At 35.0% G+C, this 22,680-nt stretch overlaps 1 protein-coding gene across 11 annotated transcripts in view; it reads right to left on the minus strand.

Moving 5' to 3' along the window:
• Window positions 1-22,680, minus strand: part of LOC135195686 (transmembrane protein 268-like) — a 779,026-nt gene that overhangs the window by 32,633 nt on the left and 723,713 nt on the right. Inside the window, exons 9-10 of one of the 11 annotated variants that reach the window (XR_010310215.1) lie at window positions 18,366-21,310; window positions 5,257-5,393 (exon numbers count right to left, since the gene is read on the minus strand). The exons of 6 other annotated variants lie outside the window; for them this stretch is intronic. The gene's annotated coding sequence lies outside the window, so the exon portion shown is untranslated. Of the gene's footprint in view, window positions 1-5,244; window positions 5,394-18,365; window positions 21,311-22,680 lie in introns of those variants that run through there. 4 more of the 11 variants (XR_010310217.1, XR_010310216.1, XR_010310214.1 and 1 more) reach the window with 4 other exon arrangements.

Raw genomic sequence — 22,680 nt, forward strand, 5'->3', positions numbered from 1 at the left:
GTAGTCCCCGGTTATCAGAGGACTTGGTTATCGCCGATCCAGTTTTATGGCGCTTTTATAATGCCATAAAATTGGCAATTTATGGCGCCATATCAGGACGAGCTCTGGTTATCGTCACCATAAGGGTTCTTATGGCACGCCATAAGGATGCTTCTGGCGCGCCATTAGGGTACTTATGGCGCCGATAACCCATCATTGCTGCCATAAACGCCATTATGGTGCCATAAATCACTGAGTTTCGATTAATAGCGGTTTTCACTTATCAGCACATCCCCAGGAATGGAACCCCTCCCGATAACAGGAGACTGCCTGTATATAATACAACCCTAAAATACATACCTGTACAGTAAATATCATTTCAATATCATCTTACTAAACAGGAAAATATCAATATACATAAAATATTGTTACATAGGTTAAAGAAAACATAAGTCTGAATGATAGGAGATACTTGAGAATAACAGTTGTAGGCTGGTACATAATTTTGCAACATGACTTTGAAATGATATTAGGTTGTTCTGGGATGACAGTTTGAAGTATATTTTTGTTTGAACAATGAATTTGGCAGGAAACTGTTAAAATAAGCAGTTATAAGCATTTTAGGGCAGTATATAGCCTACTTAACCCTCAAACGCTGAAGCAGTATTTTAAAAACCGTCTCCCGTATGCCGACAGCGTTTGCGAGTGAGCGCCGAAGCGGAAAAAATGTTTTTTAAAAAAATCACAGCATGCTTAGTTTTCAAGATTAAGAGTTCATTTTTGGTGCCTTTTTTTGTCATTGCCTGAAGTTTAGTATGCAACCATCAGAAATGAAAAAAAATATATCATTATCATATATAAATATTTGGGATATATGACGGCGAAAAAATTTTTCATATATAATTGTATACAAATCGCGCTGTGAGCAAAACGGTTAAAGTTAACGAGTTACTTTTTTTTCGTTGTGTTGTACACTAAATTGCGATCATTTTGGTATATAACACATTGTAAAACGATCAAGGCAACATAGAGAAAATATTATCACAAAATGATGCATGAATTCGTAACGCGCGGACATTATATGAAAATATTTCAAAACTGATAAAAGCTACAACCATGGGTTGTTTTTTGTTGTATTCTACATGAAATTGCACACATTTTCATATATAAAACTTTATGTAACGGCTAATTTAAAATGGTGCAAACATTACGACAATCGGACGAAAAAATTTTTTTTTTTCGGAATAGTTACCGTGCGGACATAAGGAAAAAGTTAAATTTCATAAATTCACCATAAATCGAAATATTATGTTAGAGACTTCCAATTTGTTGCAAAATAAAGGTAAATATTTGAATATTACTAGAGTGTAATAGTTTTAGCTTATAATTGCGTTTTTTAACCATTTTGGTCGAGTCAAAGTTGACCGAAGGTTAAAAGTTTGCCACTTATCGTTATTTATATGAAAATATTTCAAAACTGATAAAAGCTACAACCATAGGGTGTTTAATGTTTTATTCTACATGAAATTGCGCACATTTTCATATATAAAACTTTATGTAACGGCTAATTTAAAATGGTGCAAACATTACGACAATCGGACGAAAAAATTTATGATTTTTTCGGAAGAGTTACCGCGCGGACGTAAGGAAAAAGTTTTTTTTCATAAATTCACAAATTGAAATATTGTGCTAGAGACTTCCAATTTGTTGCAAAATGAAGGTAAATGATTGAAAATTACTAGAATATAAGAGTTTTAGCTTACAATTGCGTTTTTCGACCATTTCGGTAGAGTCAAATTTGACCAAAGGTTGAAATTTTGGCACTTGTAGATATTTATATGAAAATATTTCAAAACTGATAAAAGCTACAACCATGAGTTGTTTTTTGTTGTATTCTACATGAAATTGCGCACATTTTCATATATAATACTCCCAAGTAACGGCTAATATGAAATGGTGCAAAAATTATGTCAAAGTGACGAAATAATTTCCGAGATGTGTCGCTGATGCTTTTTAGTGCGAGGAGAAAGAAATTCGCGCTTGCGCGCCTGGGTAACGATTGTAAACAAAACAACGCCTTGATCCGTGAGCTCCCAACATCCCCCAAGGCACGTGATTCAAAAGTTTTCGCCTAGTAGGCCTACAACTATTTTACCGCGAATTTTTAAAAAAACTTTTATATCGACGTATATACGTCCAGTCGGCACCCAACAGACAATTTATATCGACGTTTAATACGTCCAATCGGCGTTAAAGGGTTAAGAGCAACAGTACTAAGGAGAGCACTGTAATGTAAGGTTATTTTGGGATGTATTTTTGTCTGAAATGATTTTAAATTGTTTTAATGGTAATTTTGGATATATTTTTATTTGAACTATCAAATTAAGCAGTGAAAATGTTAAAATTGGCAGTTATAAGCATTTTAGTTTAAGGGGTACAAGGTATTTGGCAGTTATAAGCACTTCTAAAGGGGATTTTTGCATTTCTGCATTTTTTGCATTTCCATGGTAGGTTCTGGAACCTATTATCGCATAAAAATGGGGAGCACTCTAACACCTTTTCATATTCTTTTGAATTCCTAAGGCAATCAAAACCTGTGACTTGAGGTAATAGTTGAAATGGTAGTGCAAAATCAGTGAAAAGAAGCACAATATTTAAACTTTGCACTTGGTATAAATATTATCTATTAAAATATTGTAACTATGGGATCTATAACTCCTTAATCTAATTAATTCAAGTGTGTTTTGTAAGCAAACATAATACACAGCTGTAGCAGCTTTGGCAGCTATAAGTAAAGACTGCTTCGAATGATGAGGTTAAGGAGGTCTCGGTACAACATGTGCAAGAGTGTAAGTTTCTTATAATGAAACAATAATTGCACGTATGCATACCATAGTCTTGTAAGGGGTTCTTTAGTTCTTGCTTTTAATGTTAGAATACTTGAACTACCCATATATTTAGAAAGCAGAATACCAGTACTGTATTCTCAAAACATTACATAAGATAGAGCTGAAGGAAACATTAGTGAGCATATAGAAAATGCTACTTGGTGCTATATTAAAATTAAAGATGTGGAAGCTCTTGACTGATGGGGAAAGTAGCAAGAAGCCTTCCAATAACATTGGAGGATGGTAAACATCAATAAAGGATAAACATCTTGTACAAAATGGCACCAAAACTAACAACAACTTATTTCCCAGAGGGGAATATTCTTGTACAGTGGTACCTCGAGATACGAAATTAATCCGTTCCGAGACGGCCTTCGTATCAAGAGTTTTTCGTATCTTGGAACACATTTTACATGTAAAATGGCTAATCCGTTCCAAGCCCTCCAAAAACACCCCAGTAAATTATATTTCCAGGCCTAAAACACATGTTCTAGGGTTACGACGGAAGAAATATGACTCCAAAAAGGCAAAATACTGTACATACTTGAGTAATATTCAACTGCATGTAATGCTCAACCCCATTTTTACTGCATATATTAGGACTTTAGCATATGTCCCTTAGCAATAAGCCTAGCCTATGTTAGCGGTTGCTACTGTAGCCTAGTTTATGATTCTGACATCTAAACCTAAGAGCTAAAAGCTTAGAATATGCCAATAAAATGTATAAATAATCAGTCTGTACTCATTTCAAATAATTATTAATTAATCATTAACTATAATACACAAACAAACAAAAAACAAACCTTCCAATCGATTGTTTACATTCTCAGCTCTTACCCGTCTTACGAGTATCGAACGAGCGCCAAGCAATCATTTTTCCTAGCACACAGTAAGCCATAAATTGTCATTAGTATCTCTCTTCAACCAATGAAACTACCAAACAGTATAATAACCATTCATTTCTATTCTTTATTCTATCTTTACCTAACGGAGATACCGAGTTACTGACAGCTATAATGAAACATACGTAATACGTATACGTAACGTAATAATAAAACAGAAGAAGAATTCTAAAAAATGCGTATTTGTTGGCAGTCTGATTTATTTTATATTTTATGATATCTAATTCACATTTTTTTATTAAATGTATTGCATGTACTCATTTCAAATAATTATTAAGTAACCATTAACTATAATAAACAAACAAAAAAAAGCTTCCAAACGTCTGTTTACATCCAGCACTTACGAGTATCGAACGATCGCCAAGCAATCACTTTTACACAGTAAGCCATAAATATTCATTATCTCTCTTCAACTACTGAAACTACCAAACAGTATAATAACCATTCATTTCTATTCTTTATTCTATCTTTATCTAATGTTCTTTTTTTTTATTAAATGTATTGCATGAATACTAAGTTTTTCAATTTACAGCAACCTTTTACCAATAGAATACTTAAAGCCTAAGGGGTAGATGCTGACCAATAGGAGAGCAGGACCTTATGGGGTGACTAGCATCAGGAACCAATGGGAGAGCGGGAGGATGGTGGCGAGTTTACTCAGTTGGCGGCGCGGGAGTTTTAAAATTGTTCTCAGTGGTCCGGGCAAATCTCGGGACTTTATAGCAACAACCTTTCGTATCTTGAAAACTTTTCGTATGTAGAGCAGTAAAATTTTTTCGTATTGGCTTTCGTAACTTGGATTTTTCGTAAGTTGAGCCTTTCGTATCTCGAGGTACTACTGTATTACCATTAAAAAGCTGTGCAGTTTTATTATGCTGATATAGAATAAAGTGGTACACTATGGTGAAAAACCCATATTCTACCCACTCCAAATGTTGAGAAAGTACTTTTATTACAGTCCATTCTTGCATGCTTTGGCGTGAAGTGTTATTGCTAGTCTGTTTCCTTCATATTCTGGCATGAAGGCTTGAAGTAAATATGAGTTCATGTGAGCATGACTATACAGCACTATGACCATAAAGCTGTGTACCCATCATCTCATCATATATTTTCCATGTTTCCCATAATAATATTAGCTAAAGGGAAAAATTCCTACTTCATCTATACCAACAAAATAATTGCTAAGTACATAGAAAATTTTATAAAAGAGAACAACACTTCCAAATATGGCAGCTATCACTGGGTGAAACATTGAGTACATATACAACACACTAGCTTTGCTGATACACACAATTATGTTAGTCACATTATATTTGGCTTTCTAATTTCATCAAATTTAGAGTAAAATAATGATACACAATGCAGGAGAGAAAGAAGTCACAGTTTACATGTAATCAAAAAATTAAGTGAGGGCATTTACATATAAATTTAATGATTAATGACAGCATATATAAGCTGTTCCTTTTGTCAGATACCTAAAAAGTGTGTTGGGGAATCCACATGTTAGATTTGATTGTATAAGATCTATGTGCAGGAGAAGTCTGATAGCATGTCAACCTATTGGAAATGAGGGTAGTCTCCCTGGGTCTTCAGGCATTTGCTGAGGAGTTTGCAGGTTGAGTGACTGAAAATACTTCCAACAATTATACTCTAGTAGAATGAAAAGGGACACATGATTACTTTTCAAACAATTATACTATGGTAGCATGAAAAGGTACACATGATCACTTTTCAAACAATTATACTATGGTAGAATGAAAAGGGACACAAGACCACTTTTAATATGCCTGTTGGCAAAAGCAATCTTTCTCTGGGCAAAAGAGAGTAACATTACCTTAATCCTAAGGTTTGTTGCAGGGAGACATAATGTTGCAAACAGACTATTTCAGTCTGAGAGATCAATCAAGTCTTTTCATCAGAGTGCTCTGTCACAACTGGATGTGTGGATGGTTTTGGGGCAAATCTCTAGTTGACTTGTTTATTATCATCATGAACGAGAAGCTTCCAACCTACTGTACAACTTTCCCAGAATCAGCAGCATGGGATTCAGACACTTCATTTTCCTGTTACAACTTGGAAGATTATGCCTTCTGGCCATTCTCTCTCATAAAAGCTGCTGTAAATGAAATGGCAATTTTCTACATTCTTGATTTCCAGAATGACTAGCTCTTTTGGTGAAACCTCTAAGGGCCCTGTCATTAATGGAGACTCTACCGAGATATTCTCACTTTTGATGTAAATTCTAGAATCTCCACCTCCTCCAGGAATGGTTCCAAAATACCTTTTTTTTTTTTTTTTTTTTTTTTTTTAAGGGGGCCGGGGGAAGAAGTTTGCAGGGGTCATTGTCATGGAAACCCATAGTAAAGTTTCAACCTCCAGGTTGTACCAAGCCAAGTAGCACGTTGTGTGTTTTGCATTATGGAAGCAACAAGGGATTCTCTAAAGAGCCATTATTTTCATAGAGGATAACTTTTTTATATATTTAACATTGGGAAAGTTGTCTGCACTGTCCACAAAGCCCAAAACCTATGGATGTAAACACCAGCAGGGTACAGATGAAACTAAAGGTATAAGCAGACTTCATTTTTCCCTCAGTATTCAGAAAAAAGTATGGCAGAACTCTTCTTGTCCCTTATTGGATAAAAGTGAACACAGTGAAACCTAGGCAAAGCCTGATGAGCAAAGGACAGGGAGAAAGCCTTGAAGAGTTTCCTACCATGATCCAGAGATGAGTGAGAGGCTCTGGCTCGACTGATGCTTCCAATGGACCTCATTGCCTCCCAAGTGGTAAAGTCATCCTCGTACTAAGACTACTTGGAAGAAATGAGGATCCATATCTAAGGTGTGGAGGGGTTCAAAATATGTGGAAGTTTCCCTTAGGACAGAATCTCTTTTTTTTTTTTTTTTTTTTTTTTTTTTTTTTTTTTTTTTTTTTTTTTTTTTTTTTTTTTTTTTTTTTTTTTTTTTTTTTTTTTTTTTTTTTTTTTTTTATAGTGGCTAAAGAGTTAGCCAGCATCTTTACATTCAAAATCAAGGCTCAGCCATGGGAAGCTACCTGGCTCCTGGTCTTGATATCTACAACGGTGCTCGCCAGCTGTAATGCATTGGGGGAGCTCCCTTAAAACTTCTCATTAACATCTGTTTTGAGGTAGACAGAACTACTATGGCCACAGAGGTGAAGATGAGTCTTTTATTAATGCTTCTTGCCTAAGAGGCACTAACTTGGTACACCAAGTCTTATCTGCAATCCTATAAAGGGGCATAGGGCAGACTTCAGTTTGATGAATAGTCTAGGGCTTATAAAAATATGCCTTCTTTCCTCTGCCATCCATCACAGAAATGCTTCATTCAGAATGGCATCATGAGCTAGTAGGTAGCTCAGAACCATTAACTAACTACAGTATGGGACTGAAACCTAGTCCAGCCCATTATTAAATGAGGCCTTGTCATGATGAAAGAACCTTCTCACCACCACCATACAAAACATAAATATTTTCTAAAATCATCAATTTAATACTTCTTTTCCACTGGTGCAATGTTCTGTATTTTCAAGAGGTCTTGGGATTTTTGAGCAGAGAGAAAATACTCTGTAAGTGATGAAGTGCAATGAACAATGGATAAGACAAGAAAGCGGGAAGCAAACTGTGCAGTGCTAGTCAGCGGTACTGAGAGCACTGGCCTACAACACCTGGGTTAATAAATGGTACCTAAAAGCTGGACACAACACTTATTGGGCTGTGATGCTTAATTCTATAAATCAGACACACATGAACTAACAGTAGCCATATTGTGTGCCTCTATCCAAAAACAGACCAGTCTACTAACCTCTTCCTTTTACTAATAACTAGAGAAGTAGTGTAAAGTACTGCAGCTAACTGGTCTGTATCAGAGCTGTTGAATGGAACAATGCTGCTTGAAGCTTGCTCCTCAGCATGACTTCTACTTGTGCATGTCATGAGGAATGCTTTGAAGTAGTTTTATCTCTTCATCCTGTCTGAGTCAGAATCCCAACCATATGAGAATGCATCTGATGATTCTGTTCCTCAAGGGCAAGTGTTTACCAAGTGGTGTCTCAAACTGGTAATAATTGCAGTTAAAGGCTGACAAAGAGTGTATGCAGCTCAAGTAGGCTCATCAAGTAAGGAAATGGCATCAGAACCTGCAGGAGTGACTTGCAATGTGTACTGTGTGATAGTAAAACTATGATGTAACAGTTTTAAGAAATGACAGCAGAGATGGACTTCCCCTATTTTATCCACAAATAGGAAGTACACAAATATTAGAGAAAATATTGACCTTTGGAGTTCGGGTTTTTATAATATCAGAAGACTCTAGAACATCTTAACAAGGCTTAGGAATGGCCAACCCGCTTCAACCATAGTTATATTTTAGAGGGAGCCTATGCCCCAGTTTGTGCTCACAGTGATGGTCAGCTATCCGCTGAGTATATTTGCTGGTGCACTGTCCTAGATATAATCACCTTACGATAAAGTACTTAATAGCTAGGAGGGCTATTTTAGAAATAAAAAATGATGGTGTTGAAGTAGATAACCTTATGGGTTATTGGAAAGAATCTAGCTTTTTTAATAAGATATGATTTCAGTATATTTAGAAAAGATTTTAGTCATTTTTATTCTATAAAGTATATATTTTTAAATAAAATTTTCATATATTTTTTATTGGTATTATCTATTATCATTCTTAATTTTTTATGTTCATAAATAATCCTGATGGGTTCAGCGCTTGGTACTTAAAACCTAAATTTCATAGTCAATCAATCAATTAATCAGTCAGTCAACATCCCTAATCAAGTGTAGAGCAATCTGGCTGATTGACACTCTGCACTCTGGCTGAATGACATAGGCTTATGTGCATAATAGACAGAACTGTGGACAGTCAGGTGAAAAAGATCTCTTCAGTGCACGACCTAGAAAGCTATGGGCTCTGGCCTTGGATAACATATTCTATGACAGATTCTCAATGAGATCCTGCAAATTCTTGTTTGTTATATCTAAATATTCTTTATACTTCCCACTTTTTGCTTGAGCTTTCAGTAGGCGATGAAGAACTCTCGGATGCTACACTCGTCACGCTCCTCAGATCTCTCTCTCTCTCTCTCTCTCTCTCTCTCTCTCTCTCTCTCTCTCTCTCTCTCTCTCTGTATATTATATATGCATGTAGTCCCTGGTTATAGGTGGAGCTTCCTGACGGTAACTGAAAATTGGTTATCACTGCTGCTGTTCGGTGTGGATTGGCACCGATAACCAGACGTCAGCACTAATCAGCCAGTTATTGATAACTGGGGGCCACCATAATGAGCCAATTTCCGGTTATGGGAGCCATAATAGTTATGGCACAGATACATACCTAACAGAGGCGCCATTAACTTGTTATCAGTCATAAATTTGTGATATTTTGGTTATTGGCAATTTTTGCTTTATATAATATATATATATATATATATATATATATATATATATATATATATATATATATATATATATATATATATATATATATATATATATATATATATATATATATATATATATAGAGAGAAGAGAGAGAGAGAGAGAGACGAGAGAGAGAGAGAGAGAGAGATCTCTATAATAGAGATCTACTATATACCTGGACGGTGGTTCGATCCCATGGGGGGACGAAATTGTTATCAACTTAAAAATTCCCCTTCGGTACATATATGAAAATATATCATTTGGGGGAGTAAAGTGAATTTAGATATTAAAGGACATTTGTAGCTTGAATTGATATATAAATGGATCACGGTTTGATGTGATAATTATTCATAACAAAAGGCTACGTTCTGTCAAACGCTCGAATTGGCCAACATGGTAGACGGGGTTTCATATCGATTCTAATTACGAAAGCATCCAGATCGAGGGTGATTTGTAAGGTCAGAATCGATATGAACTTATAGCGTCTCTGTTGGCTGATTGGATAGCGTCACTGACTGTCCTGATTTCGTCCCCGTCCACCTGGACGGTGGTTCGATCCCATGGGGGGACGAAATTGTTATCAACTTAAAAAATTCCTCTTCGTACATATATGAAAATATATCATTTGGGAGGTAAAGTGAATTTAGATATTAAAGGACATTTGTAGCTTGAATTGATATATAAATGGATCACGGTTTGATGTGATAATTATTCATAGAGACTCTATATATAGAGATCTAATATATATAGATCTAGATATATATATATCTATATATATATAGATCTATTATATATCTATATATATCTATAGATATATACATATATATATAGAATCTTATATATATATACATATATATATATATGTATATATAATGGATTTTGACGAAGGAAAATCTATTTCTGGGGGAAGACCTGTGTCGCCCGGTGAAAAGGATCCTGCTACTCCCTTTTCTAGTATAATTAGGTTCTAAATATACCAGAGAAAAAAGCTAGCATGGTATGCTGAGGTTACTACCCTCACGTGAGCACCTTAAGGGTGTCGTGTATAAAGTACAAGGCGAGTGGAAGCCACTATTCACAGGTCTTCTGCCAATTAGAGGTTTCCTTTCCAAAATCCCTCTCATGGGATGGGCTGTTCCACCGGCCCACACCCTCCCCCTCGCCGCCGCCACTATTGCTACCACCCGACCCGAGCTGGCGAACACAGGTCAAACCCAGAAATATATATATTTATATATATATATATATATATATATATATATATATATATATATATATATATATATATATATATATGTGTGTGTGTGTGTGTGTAGTGTGTGTTAGATAGATAGATATAGATATATATATGATATATGATATATATATATATATATATATATATATATATATATATATATATATATATATATATATATATATATATATATATATAGATATAGCTATATATGATAGATATATAGATATATATAGATATATAGATATATATATATATATATATAATATATATATATATATATATATATATATATATATATATATATATATACACACACACACACACATACAGGCAGCCCTTGGTTAGCAGCAGGGGCTCCATTCCTGACCACCAATGCTAAGTAATTGTCGATGCTAAGCGATTTTAAAGTCTACGGCTGCCGCACACCTTCTTTCAGAGTACTAGCCTAGTTAACAGCGCCCTAGACCTGTCAAACTGCACTGTAACCTCGCAATGGCGCAATAAGTTAAATTAGATTTATGCAGTGTAGTACTATAGAGTTTACTGTACAGTACATTATAGTAGTATAAATACTGTTAAGTGAAAAAAACCTACCCTTAATCCTTTGGGTGTCTAGAGTATGTGAAGATATAATAAGGTTTTATACAGTGTACAGGTAGCTACAGTGTTCAAGTTACGATAATTCGTCTTACGAGAATCCTATTTTACAATAGACCAAATTACAATAGCCTAACTTTATCCCATCTTCTAGTTAAATAAGTTAAAAATCAGCAAAAGAGAATGATGAAAGTATGGTTTTAATGTTATACTTGTTGCGTAAACATGTACAGCCATGAACAACCAAACGAAAAACAATTTTTTTTTCTAAGTACAACCGAATTGTATTACAACAACATCCGTTTGACTTGTATTTCAACCATTGTACTTTAGTAAACAACTACCATAGTTGTTAAAAATGATGTTATGTAGAATAGGACTGAGATATCTTAATATAATAACTTTATTCGCTATAAATCAAAGATCAATAGGGAAATATACTGTTAAATTTATACCTAGTTGTAGCTGAAGCTAAGAAAACTGTTCAAGCTGCTAATGACCATTACCGTGCATCGGCAACAGGGATAAAGCTCCAGTAAACGTATGCCATTAAACAGAACTGTAGATAAAATTGAGATAAAATCATTTTAATCAAAACTACTGTGCTTGAAAGAACACATTTTACTGTTGGTTTCCAGCCGATAAAAGATAAATAACATAAAGTTCATATTACGATGATGTAAAAGGAAAATTGCGAATGGAATCATGTAATTGTTTTACTCAATAAACATTCTGCCAACATAATCTGTTAATGAAAAAAAATTTAGTTCACAATCACGATGAGGCATATTCAAGTTATATTTCCACCTAAAAACACTTATGAGGAAAAATTCCCTTGTCTCATACAAGTCAAGTATCTAGATATCTGTTTATGCCAACTAGAAGCAAGAAAATTCGCTCATAATTTCGTAAATAGTATGGCGAAACACTCATATTCGCAATCAGCTGATTTCCAAATCAAAACTTTGACCACTATGTTAGTAGTATTTTATAATACAATCATATGAGAATACGCACAATATTATTGGATATGGTGAAGTAATGTACAATTTTTAAAAAGATTTATGGGAAAGATGCAATTTACTTTTCTTCTTTGCTTATCTTTATTTTCGTCACTACGCAGCAGCGGCATCTCGAGCTTGTACGGCTCGTACCTCAATTTTTTGCTCGAGTAACAAAGCAAAAAATTGACTGAGTTGCACAGTTTTTTGTACTTCTATCCCATGGACAAAAAACAAACAAATTGCAGTGTTGTAAAATAAAATGTATACGCAAGTGATTCAATTATGTAAATTAAAATTTTATTATTCGGGTGCGACTGAACAACTTATTCTCTTCATCAAGTGAAGGGCTGTTACAAAGACTTCAAATGGTCATGCGTACTGCCACTGTATCATATTTATGTACAAAGATTAAAAAAAAATACCCTGTAATACATTTTTTACACACATTTTAAACATAAAAGCATGAAAATTTATAACAAAAAGCTGAAGTTCCATTAACAAAATGAGTTATAATTAGCTCCCAAATTAATAATCTATAACCACGTGAAGTCTTTGTAAAAGCATTTTTCGGAGCAGCTGCGGACAAGAACGAACATGAAAAAATGTCCTCTGATAATGCGGAGGGAGGGCAGTTACAAAAGCTGCCTTAATTTGTATAAAAAATAATAATATCTTACACGTAATATATTTTCATACAAGTTTTAAACATAAAAGCATGAGCATTTCTAAATTGACACCGATCGCTAAATTTGCACTTTTTTCAACTATATTTTCGGAAGAGCGGCCGTAAAACCAATTCGCCACTAAGTGATTGCACCACTAACCGCGCGCCACCTATATCATATATATATATATATATATATATATATATATATATATATATATATATATAGATATATATATAGATATATATATATAGATATATATATATATAGTATATATAATATATATATATATATATATATATATATATATATATATATATATATGCAGTGGGTCCTAGCTTAGTCGTGTATCATCAATTGCTGATTCAGTATATTGCTGGTTTAATAATAAGAGTGTTTTAGTCTTAGCACAAACCAAAGAAAACCCTGAATATTTAAAGGAATATTTGAAATTTTGCAACATTGCCCAGTATATAAGAATACAAACACTGTTCAAAAGTACCTAACAAATAATGTTAAAAATGTAGACATAAAAGAAGGTTGCCTTTATGAAATTCCCTGCCAAGAGTGTAATAATACATATATAGGTGAAACGATTGATTTTGACAAAAGAAAAAGACAACATCATGACTCATTAAGGAAAGGTTATGAAAACAATGCCCTCTTTCAATACAGAGAAAGTAAAAATCATATTATTAACCTAAATCAAATGAAAAACAAAGTATGTTAATAACACTGAAAAAAGAAAACTTTTAATCTATTTTAATCCAAAATGTTGACGCTATGAATATATATAAGAGTAATTTCAAACTGGACCTTTTCTGTAATGGAATTATGACAAAGCATGTAGTTAGTTTAGCAAACCACCATAGGGGAGTTATTCTGATACAACTATACGTGCTATTTATTTTACCTTGACCACTGTTTTCAGTTTTTGCAACTTTTAATGCTCTTTCTGAAAGAGGGAGGGAATTTACTCTCCGAAAGCTTAAATAAAAACTTTCAAATTTTTCAAAATTTTAGTGGGCTTCCTACAACATAATATTCTAGTACATTGATACAGTGTTTAACTTTGCTGTGTGTGTGTGTATATATATATATATATATATATATATATATATATATTATATATATATATATATATATATATTTTTTTTTTTTTTTTTTTTGACGCCTCTCAATAATAAGGTAAGTTAATTGTTGTATATATAGGATAAGGTAAATGTTCCTTGCTTAAGGGTAAAACTGAGTTGGTAATATATAGCAGGTAAGTGTTTTATTGGCAAGCAAATGACAGGGCTGGTCACCATATCCAAACATTCACATACCATAAGGGGACGGGTTCCCTCTGGCCACGTTAGGTTGGTTCGTTTGGTTGGTCACAATCATTGTTACGATACTGGAGTCCAGCGGCCAGATTAGGGCACACGCCCTAAGTCAGGTTAGGTTGGTCCGTTTGGTTGAGGTCAGTTTAGTTAGCCAGGCATCTCATGCCCGAACGTTTACTTAGGCTAACAGCCCATATGTTCGGACTATGAATGTAGAGTAGGGGGACAGTTTAGTTAGACAGGGCGTGCATCTCATCCCCGAACATCCACTTAGGCTAACAGCCCATATGTTCGAACTACTAATGTAGAGTAGGGGGACAGTTTAGTTACCCAGGCCGCGTATCTCATGCCCGAATGCCCACTTAGGCTAACAGCCCATATGTTCGAACTCCGAAAGTAGAGTGGGGGACAGTTCAGTTAGCCAGACTGATCGCCGAACGAATGTAGAGTAGGGGGACAGTTCAGTCAGCCAGACCGCGCACTGAACGAATGTAGAGTAGGGGGTCAGCCATACAGTCGATTCGTGGATTTCCTAGTGTTAATTGTTGTTGTCTTTGTTCTCCACCCCCCCCCCCCCAAAAAAAAAAAAAAGAAAGAAAAGAAAAAAAAAAAAAACCTGGTTTCCCAATAGGTCCCCCTTACTGTTTTAAAGACATTTATGCCTGAAAATACGATTTCCATGTCCATTTGCCCTTTCTTATGTGTTTTCCCCCCACCCCAAAAAACCTGGTTCTCAACAAGGTCCCCCTAACCGTTTTTATAGGTTTTTCGATATTCTATTACTACATGTTTTCAAAAATTGCGCCAAAACATACGCCCGCCATCTTGTTTGTATTTGTCCGCCAATTATCTAGCAGACGAAACTCTTGGCCAGCTAAACTGTAGGCGCCCCATATAGCAAAAAAACACTAAAATGGTGTAGCCTGTTTATCTACTTCTAGGTACTCATCACTGAAAAATTAGGTAAGTATTTAGTTAGGGTTATTTAATCATCTTTCAGATATACTACTATCTTAGGTCACGGGCTACTGATAATAGCCATTCCAAGTCTAAAATTACTTGTCCTAAATCAGCTAAGTTACTAGCTCATGTAAGCTACTGCTTAGGAAATTGGAGAAACCGTTATCTGAAAAGATTAACTAAATAATTAATACAATATGGAGTAGTAGTTCTTTAGGCAAAAAACTTTAAAAAAAAATTATTAAAAAACACTTTTCGCATTCATAAAGGCTAGCCTGGAACATGTATCTCGCTGATCATGTGCTCTAAACAACACATTATGGGTAAACAAAACACCAGTTTTCGTACTCACAATAAAAATTTTGTCGTTCCAAAGTTTTTAGCCTAACTGTTTTAACTAAATCTTAAAAATAAGCACTTAGCTTTCAACTTTCAGCGATTCCAAGATTTCTGGAGAACGATCTTGAAGAAAAATTCTCAAAATAGAGGAGCACTAGCTGAATAGACTAACATCTGTGTTGACCAGAGGAGTAATGGAACTTGGTCTTGTTGCCAGCCCATGCATAAAACAAGTTGGCCGATGCGCATGCATAATAGTCACTTCTACAGGTTTTGACATAGGAAACTGGGTCCAGCTTTGCTGAAGACAAGATAAAATGCCTTCTTGTCTTTGAGTCCATTATACTCTATCACTTGTCATAGTGTTTATCATTATGGCATAATACCCCGACTAAATGACCAGGCCAAAAGATATTTCTTTGATATTAGTCTGATCACCATGGGGTGCTGGCACACATCAGGGAGGGTAAATCCTTTGAGGATGAAACAGCGACTACACTATCAAAAATACATACTATATAACATAAACTTTCTCATAGCTCTGCATGAGGTATAAGCTCCCATAGATCTCAAGGGGTTCCAAGGCTGACAGAGCAGGAGCAGAAATGAGGTGAGAAAAAAATATACAGTAGTGGCAAAAATCAAAGCATTATGTTACAAGTTTTGTCATTGGCTGCTTTCAGTTCTTTTCACCAATATCATGTCACCATGGAGAGAGAGAGAGAGAGAGAGAGAGAGAGAGAGAGAGAGAGAGAGAGAGAGAGAGAGAGAGAGAGAGAGAGAGAGAGAGAGGAATATCTTCATATTTTCATACAGCACATATTAAGATATTATATTACATTCTTATAACCATGTTTTGTGAATTAATCTTCACTGCAATATTTACCCTTGTGAGGTACTACAGTATTTATCTTTGTGTAGTACAGTCAAAATGTATTAGATATATATCTTTAATGCTCATATAAGGTATGTACTTAGTTCACCCTCTCTCTCTCTCTCTCTCTCTCTCTCTCTCTCTCTCTCTCTCTCTCTCTCTCTCTCTCTCTCTCTCTCTCTCTCTCTCTCTCTCTCCACGATAGTAGTTCAAGGTATATTTTTGTTTGAACTATTAAAGTAAGCAGTTATATAAGTGTTTTAGTTTAAGGTATGTACTCAGTTCTCTCTCTCTCTCTCTCTCTCTCTCTCTCTCTCTCTCATGGTGACAGCAATTGGCTGGAAGGAGTCAATTACACAGTAGGGTACCACCTTCCCTGACGCTGATTGGCTTGAAATAGGCAGTTACATAAGTGTTTTTGGAAGAGGGGTTCTAATATATAGCGAATGTTTGGTAATCGTGGGGGTTGTGGTCCTTAACCCACTCAAAAAAAAAAGGGGGGGGGGGCTGGTTCGACTGTATTTACAGATAGTCCCTAGTTATCAGTGGGGGGATCTGTTCCCGACGCCATTATGATAACAAAAAATTGGTGGTAACAGCACCGATTCCCAGTTATCGGCGGCGTTGCTAAGTAGGGATTGGCATATATCAGCAACGCTAAAAATTATAATCAATAAGTGGTTCATCATCTCACGGGCTTGAGCCACAGAATATGAGAACAGATGATGTTCAGCGATGCAACTTAAACCAGCCTAGTGGCAGCTCAACAATTTGGGACCCCTATGAGAAACATCTCAAGTGGGGACAGCCTTGGTCGAATTTCATGCTAGGCTCCACCTCCTCAGTATCATAACCTTTACATTATGCTGGAAGTTTTGATTAGAAGGCTTCTAGAATCCTCTACAATAATGTTTGCTGATTTATCCAAAACATTTATACTGACCCTATAGAGAGCACTCTATGATATTCTGGAGTTTCACATAAAGGCTAGAATGGAAACATGGGCAGACTCTTATATGTTACTCCAGGGAAAGTTGCCCCTAAAATGTCCTTCCAACAAGAGAAGGGACAACAGGAGCAAAAGCATCACTTTCAATGAGGGCCAAGACGCTCATACTGGGAAAAAGAAAAGCAACTCCTGGAATGCCTATTAAAGGCAAGGGAAAAGATGGAGCCCAATAAAATGGTATGGTCAGGAGTTGTCTTCTACAGCATCACATGCAATGGAAGTTCTCCCCTTGGGGACACAACTAAAACGTTTTCAGTACTTGCTTGATTGGTGTTATGAACACTTATTCAATGAAAATTCATGTACTTAAAAGACTGCCAACAGGTACCAACATTTTCTAAGAAGTCCAGACAGGTGGAAAATAGTAAATCTACACAAACTTTAAATGGAAAAATAGGAAAAATCCACTAAAAGATGAAAGCAACTGCAAGATCAGTCAAAGAATTAAGTGGAGAGTAAAAAAGAATATAGAGTTTAGGCCATAGGCCAAGCACAGACCTATGAAGTCATTCAACACTGAAACAGAAATCGACAATAAAAAGGCTTCAAAAGTTGTAACAGGAGGAAAATTTTGCAGTTGCACAGCAATGAATCAATTAGGAATGGGTGGAAAGTGAGATGGAAGAAAGGGAACATAACTGAGGTACAGGGAATAAAGGGGTTGCAGCTTCGGGCTGAAGAGACGCTGAAAATTTTTTACGTATGTAATGCCTACCGTGCACTGCATGAGGTGTATTGATGGTACTACCCCCCTATGGGGATTAAAGGGAGGGTGATTTTAATGGCCTTGTAACATACTTTTAAGTAGATCATAGGATCACGTTTTTCTTGGGGAATGGGACTGCCAGTGTTGTTTTACAAGAAACATACAAAGGGAAACCTATGTGACATCTGGAAATAACTGCCTTCTCAAAGGAGACTGATGTAAAGTATAACTGGGTTTGATGAAGCATGACATGTATTTGTAAGCATTATATAATATTTATTTATACTGAATAAAATATATTATCATTGTCATCCTCATTAACATCCACTGAGACACTTAATTCTGCAACATGAGGCTGGAGGAAGTCAATTGACAACTGAAGCATGTAAATAAAAACTCAACTCCTATATTGTATACAAACCTTAAAGTCTTACTTCCACAATGTAGTTTGCTTTGGCCCTTAGTACTTGAAGAAGCTTGCTTCACATTTGCTTTGTTTATGAGTAAATGCAGTGCTCATTGCATATTATAATACTTAATAGTATAGTATAATCAGTATACAGTAAGGCCCAATCTACCATTACTTTATAAAACATTAAATTTTAATTATACCAAATTCCATTTAGTCTAATGTTCATATCTTCAACCCAAATTATATCTAGGAAGGGAGTTATCAGTTGAGAGCCATTATAAAAACATGCTTTTCCACAGATCATCAAACACCCACGCTGCAAGCCAAGCTCACCCATTGCCAGCAGTATCGAGCTCTTAACATAAACTTCAAAAGCTAGGCATAATTAAAGGAGAAATTTGAAAGTTTTTCATTGAAACAAAAAGGGTTCTGCTCAGATGCTGTTTTAAAATTACAGCCCAGAATGTATCTGCATTAAAAGACAAGATGTCAGAGTGTACAATAACTACAGGTTATGTAGTCTTACAACATAATCTGAGGATATGATTACTTGATCACTGAAATAATAAGCATTCCTATTTTTTAAATGGTGACAGTACGAAACATTCACGTCTGATTTAAAAGAGATATTGAAAAAAATTATATTCATAACTGAAAACCTTTTACATTATACATTATACTAATAGTATTACCTTTTATAAAAGCAATGAACTTATGAGTGCTGAAATTTATATCTTGGAATGTTTAGAATTAAATTCAGTGAACATATATATAGAAATGACAGATCAAAACATGCATTTCATTACCACTAATCAGAAAATGCACTATACAGATTTAAGCAATATCCACAGCTACATCAGTTTTCTTGACATAAAATCCATTACACAAAGCAAAGTGAAAATATTGAAGAGTAAAATACAAAGAATAGTAGAGAGTGAAACACAAAGTCATATTTTGTTTCATTTCAAATATGTCCCAGAAATGAAAAGCCCAAAGTGAGGATGTAATGGAATCAGTGACATGTTAAAACTTAAAAGTCATAAGATGTGTTAGTTTTTACAGCTAAAATCATGTTGATGTCCAGTGCAAAAAGAAAAAGCTACTGCAACCGAGTAAGACTTAATTATTATTTATCAGTATAGAACTAAAGTTTACTTTTCTTTCTCAACTGTGGATACAGTACTGTACTCTTTGTAACAAATATTTATATCATAGCTGTACCTTTATTAAAATTGTTGTACGGACACACAATACTATTACTACAGTTATAAAATGATGTCAGATTGATAAAATGCACTCAAAATGTAAATCGAGAGAGAGAGAGAGAGAGAGAGAGAGAGAGAGAGAGAGAGAGAGAGAGAATAATAGGGTACGCAAATATCAACAAGAGAAATTTAGAAATTGCTGATGATTTCATTTGGACTTCTTCAGAGACTGAACCAACTTTCTGCAATAATGCAATGAAAACTATTGTAATTTTTGCTTTAATACTTGAAAAATCTCTAAATCTGGCCAGGAATATATTCTGGGAACTTCAATTCCATTAATTCAATATATTATATGTACGTATTTACATTCTGTGCCATGGAAGCACTCAGCACACAAATCCTTGAATACAGACAATACACTTATGATAACATAAGACTTCCAGAACCTCAAAAGATTGAACGGAGATTATGTACCTAATGATTAAGCTACTGTATATTAATTAGCAGCTCTAAATTTGGAGATGCAGATAAAGTATGAAAGAAAAAATCTCACTTTAATTCTTTTCTAATTGTTCACTGCAGTACTATATACTATGCAATTGCATACTGGGAATTAAGCATTAGTATCAATAAAATCTAAAAGAAGGTGACGGAAAAAATATGAAAGATAGGGATGGGAGAGCTGGTAAGGGAGAGAGACTTACAAGAAAAGCAACTACAATTATCCTCTCATAGTGAAAAATACTTTGAATAAACACAGAATGTTGCATTAAATCAAACATGCTTTTCATACAGTTCCAAACTGTATTTTAGGCATCCTTATTACTATTCAGTGCTGTATCCTGCATCATGCTATGAATTCTGGTATCTTGTAAACCAAGGAAAATTTATAAAGAGGAAGCAGTTCAAAATATAGATTTAGCTAAATTTGAGACACGAAGAACACATGCAAAATAGAATTTTTTTTCATTTAAAACAATTAAAAAGAAATGCCACATGGAATATTATAAACTATGCTAGAAGAAATGATAGAAAAACTACCATACATTACTGGAATGATTATGAAGTATAGTAGTAATGGTTAATTGGAATATATTATCATTATCTAAAATTATGGAGTCACAAAATTACTCATTACCAACTACAAAAGATTACCAGTGCCCTGTGCCTGTCATGTTAATAGCACATATAGTAGAGATGAAAAGAAAGAAACTACGTACAGCAGCTGTCAGGTCTGAAAAAATTCTGCTACTACCCTACCAGTAAATAAATTACTGTACAATGTGTAAGCCTCCGTTTATACAATTCATGCACGTATAAGTAGCTGTCAAAATCTTGATTGCTGTACACATAGAATCTACACTGGAAAATTGGGCCTTTTAGATTTTAAAATTACAAAGCACATAACACATAATACAAAATATTATTTTAAGCAAAAATTAAATAAATTTCAAAGTGAAAAGCATTGTAATTCATTGCATCTACTTATAACTCAGCATCTTGGCAGAACCGAACAATGCAAGCACAATGAGCCCGGGAGGCCTGCTGATTACGGGGGAGTTTGACTGACAGATGTTCCTCTATGTATTGGCAGAGGCAGCGTGCAGTGGGCAGATGACGTGGAGACACAGGAGGAGATAAGCCCTCCAACCGGGCAGAAGCATCAAATGCCCAATCCAGTCTTTTTCGAAGAAATTCCTTGGCCCAGCGTTGGCTGTATCGAGCAAGCAGAAGTTGCGCTCTTTCCTGCAACATGCATACAGTATTTCCATGCAAACATGCACAACATTACAAAATTAAATACCATATATGCAGCTGATTACATTTAACAAAATACAGTAAAACATAGAAGCGCTACCAAAATCAGTTAACATAAACAAAAGGCATAACTATTTAAAAAAATGCAAGTACCTAAACATGAATGATATTAAGGAAACCTGCTATGGCAGAAAAAAAACCAGATAGTCTTGTGTTCCCTAACACCCTCTTGAATTACTTTGAGTTTTAGCACCTCTCAAGCATGTGATACATCTGTTATGTGAAATGGCTTTACCTGAATACATGTCATCCTATTATTTAATATCTACCAGTGCAATTGTATTGTTACTAAATTAAAAATTATTAATGTATAATTGCTAACTACATACCTAGTATTTATAAAATTATTTCTAGCTCACCTACTGTGTAAATAAAAAGTGTTTTTTCCAATGTGGGTCACTTTTGTGTCATCCTATTCCCAAAATCTTGGATAACAACCATTATTGTGTTTCGTTTTCATGATTATTACTATTATTATTATTATTATTATTATTATTATTATTATTATTATTATTATTAATAATATTAGGGAGGAGACCTTCTTTAAGGGCAGTAGCATTGAAGATTATAGCTACTTCCACAGCATTTAATTTGCACAGTCTTCTCTATTCTTCTTATCTTTTTCTCATCAGCATGTAGCTGGTATGCCAGGTTTCCTAAGGACATATAAAGGTTTCTGTTGCCTAAGGTTTATTTCTTCTAACGTGTTGGCAGTGCACTGGCAGTCATTGATGCGAGTATAAAAGCAAGTGAATTAAGATATACATGATGTAGCTACAGGTACTGATAGCAGGCAGGGTGTTTACAATCAGTGGATTGGTCAGTAGGCAAGAATTTTAATTAGTCACAGGTTGGTGACGAAATCTGCCCCTGAGGCGTTGAGTGCTCCTAGGCCTAACCAGTGTTGCTGGGTGTTGGCTTGGTTAACTCTCCTGGTGTGGTAGGTATTATAGGCCATCCTGATGACATGTTATTGGCTTTCGACACTTTTTTTTTTTTTTTTTTTCTTTTCTCGTGACGGTGTCTGGTGTTGGTTGATTTCTTATATTTCTCCTTATAATGGTGGGGAGAAATTCTGTTTCTTAGTGCCTCAAGAAACTGTAGAGGTCGGCAGTCCGGTGTGTGGTCTATAATTCCTATGTTCCTTACAAGCTCAGCTCTTTCTGGTCTTCTGTTGTGATTTTCTCTAAATAATGATTTGGCCCCTTCTTGAAGATGGCAGGGGAGACCGTTAAAGAGTTTGGTAGTGGTCATCCCAATGTATGAGTAGTGTCATCCTTCCACCAGGCAAGTGAATT

This window comes from Macrobrachium nipponense, chromosome 16 (genome assembly GCF_015104395.2).
Source record: "Macrobrachium nipponense isolate FS-2020 chromosome 16, ASM1510439v2, whole genome shotgun sequence".
In the NCBI taxonomy this organism is placed as follows: Eukaryota; Metazoa; Arthropoda; class Malacostraca; order Decapoda; family Palaemonidae; genus Macrobrachium; species Macrobrachium nipponense.